Source organism: Asterias rubens, chromosome 19 (genome assembly GCF_902459465.1).
Source record: "Asterias rubens chromosome 19, eAstRub1.3, whole genome shotgun sequence".
In the NCBI taxonomy this organism is placed as follows: Eukaryota; Metazoa; Echinodermata; class Asteroidea; order Forcipulatida; family Asteriidae; genus Asterias; species Asterias rubens.
In genome coordinates this window covers 2,511,956-2,515,564 of record NC_047080.1, presented here as the reverse complement: position 1 = coordinate 2,515,564, position 3,609 = coordinate 2,511,956, and positions in this window count along the sequence as shown.

Genomic DNA, 3,609 nt, shown 5'->3' with positions numbered 1-3,609 from the left:
CACAACACCATAAACCCAGATATTTATGGACTTAAATTAAGTCACTCATATTTGTTAATAAGTATAATTAATAATCACCTTAAATTTTCAAATAATATAATATATCATTTTAATTTCTGTAGATGTCGAGCGGAATGTAAAGATATAAAGATGACAATTATTATTGTGTTTATTTTATCTTCAGTTTTAAGAATATCCCCAAAAAGGTAGACCTATATACTAGCACCATTCTGTAAATAACCAAAAAATGTTTATTTTAATTGGGAAATAAGAGAAATAGCGTATGGGTTAGAGTGTTAGAACCAAGGTATACCATGAGAACCAATGTATATCATCAGAACCAAGGTTTATCCTTAGAACCAAGGTTTATCATTAGAACCAAGGTATATTCTGAGAACCAATGTATATCCTTAAGAACTGTTACTTTTATTAGCATACAATATGAGCTGCAGGTATAAAGAACAAGTACATTTAGTTAGAGACAAATTGACTCATCAATGCAACAAGTCTGTAAAACAAAAATCAGTCTAAATTGTATGAAATAATGGCAGAGTTTTTCTCCTCCAAAAATTGCATTTGATCCCACATAACAGCAAATGTTTTTTTCAAAGTTCCCTTTGTAGGTTAAGTGGGTTGATGTTAGAGGATTTAAGTTTAGCAAATTAAAGACTTCAAACAGTTCTTAACAAAAAGAAATTGTTAGAACAGACTTTTTCTTTTATTTGAAAGGATTACATATTTCTGTAGAGTGGTGCCGTTCTCTAGGGAACGAAAAAAAAGTTTCAGGTGTACCTCGATTTCACAAAACCTAAAAAAAAAGACATTTGGTCTGTAAACGAAAATTAAAGGCACACGTTGCCTTGGATCGGTCGAGTTGGTCTTTGAAAATCGTTCTGTAACCGTTTGTTGTAAAATGTATATGGTTAGAAAGATATTGTAAAAGTAGAATACAATGATCTACACAAATATGCCTCGAAATTGCGTGGTAAAAGGAAAACCGTGCAGTTTCGAGTGATACTTGTGTGGATCATTATATTCTACTTTTAAAACATCTTTCTAACCATATGCATTTCATAACAAACGGTTTCGAACGCTTTTAATAGACCAACTCGTCCGATCCAAGGCAACGTGTTCCTTTAACTCGTCACTGGTATTTTAATTTGCATGTTGCTGTCGTACAGTCCTTTGATTATTGTTTAGTAGTTGTACGTATAATGTCCAGTATTGATTATTATTTATCTGTGCAATGAGTTCACACGTGGTTTCAACTGGGTCTTTGAAATCTACATTGGGAGAAAGTAAACAAGTATTATTGAAAGTTAGTTGAGTTTGAATCTATTTAGGGTGTAGAAAGGGCATGGTTTGTAGTCTTCAAGCATTTGGTTTGGCTTAAAGCTTCAGATAGTTGCCCTTCTTTGCCCAATTTGATAAACTTTAGTCCTTCACTGCTAATTTACAATGATTATCACAGGGCAAGGCGAACCTAATCTCTCGGAATATGTAGTTGTTTACTTACTTTCCTTCTCAACACAGGCCTGGAATCACACGGAGACCAATATTGCCCTGGTCTTGGCCTTGGTGCCCCTTCAAAAGTTTCCTGTAGACTTTAGGATTGTTGTAGTGAAAGTGCCCTTTGCAAATGGAAGCGGCCTTGTCGATTCAAAGATGAGAATCGAGGCCTGTAACATGTTGTAAAAATGCCAAAGGAGTTGACTGTCACTAAAATACTTGCATTGTAATGCCTTTTTTCTGTTATTGCTGCGTCTCTCTTTTGGATGTTTAAATGGGGACCTTGCTTTATATAGGTCTGTTGTAGTCAAATTCAGCCAGAACATGGGGTGTTTTTGCGGTCTAATCAATAACCGTTTGGTAGAATTTACCTTGGTTGATCACTGGCCATTTACTGCAACAGTAATTGGTTACGACCGCAAAAATAAAACTGTTGGCATTTTCAATCAATATTTTCTTCTTTTTATTGTCTTGTCTCAATTAATTATTTAATAAACAAGTCTGAATAGTTTCTGCTCAAATTGTGATCTTTTGATCATGGTATGTTTAAGATAAATGAGGCTTGTAGCTCTGATTAGGTTTTCCCTTAATGTTTACTTTATTATTGGTGCGTATGAGCTGTATTTCCTGTATATACAATGATCTGAATATACTGTTGAAATGGATGGTGGAAATTTCCATTATCAATATTATGAATGAAGTTGCAATGAAATTAAAGATAAGTCGGGAATTGACTCATTCTTTGTGACTGTCTGTGTAAATTGTTTTGGTTTGTCTTTTATTATGGTAGGGTTTAAAGACTTTGCTGATGGCATCGTCCCTGTGGTTTACTTTATTATCAACCATACAATAGTAACCCCTGGGATGGACACTCCTTACTTGGTACCTGATTGGAAAAAGACTTAAAAATATTAGCCTTGCTCAAGGTAGTCGAATTATTCACTCCGAAAAAAGACCGCCGCTCAAGGCAGTCGAATTATTCCAAAAAAGACCGCCGCTGTATAAAAACCCATCCGTATTCACTGTGCGTAACATCGCACGACACGATGCCCCCGTTCACTATTAGTGGTACGAGTGCGGATGGCTTGTGTATGAGTGTGGATGGCTTGTGTACGAGTGCGGATGGCTTGTGTGCACAGTAGTCGTACGTACGCACAGGGTATACGGGTGGGTTTACAGCGGCATCTTTTCGGAGCGAATAATGCGACTGCCTTGAGCAAGGCTATACAAATATTAGAATATGTTCCATATTCATAGGTATTCATCATAGGTACAGCTAGCCGCCGGTGTCACATGCAATTATGCCCTCTATGCAATACTATCCGGAGGACAATATTGCATATGCAAAAATGTCCGCCATGCAATAATGTCCGCCATGCAATAATGTCCGCCGGACGGTTTTGCATATGCAATCTCGTCCGCCCGGACGCTGCTGCATAATGCAATTGTGTCCGCCCGGACACATTTGCATATATGCAGTTGTGTCCACCCCCGTGCAAAACCGTCCTTGCAGTAAATTAAACGCCCATTTTTGTACAAGCTTTAAGTGCATGTCGACATGGGAAATGTTCGGCCGTTCGCTGCAATCATAAAGCACATGAATATTCATGCTGCATATACGTAGGTTCAGTGCATGCACGCTCGCTTACGCACATGCAACATACAGTATTGCACATGCAAAAGTGTCCGAGCGGACAGTATTGCATGGTGGACACAATTGCATAATACACGGTCAACCTTGTAACTGCTCGACACACCCTGGGGACGAGGTTGTCATGAACCTAAAAATGTGACAAAGAAGAACCGTAAGAGTACATTTAAAAGGGTTCTAAAGCATTTCCTTTTTTTTTTATTTCATGAAATTGGGTCCATGCCACTCATTATTTTATTTTTTTAACTTACTAGACTTGAAAGTTGAAAGGAAGAATGAGTAAATAACCCTCGTTCGCTTTTTGTAAAAAATATATCAGTCGCATTAAATTGAAATACTTTAAAATGTATTAAAAATTTACAACATAGTATTTATATTTTCTTTAAGCAATTATTTCATTGTTACAATATCATTGTATGAAATAGTTCAACAAACGGTTGTTGATATAT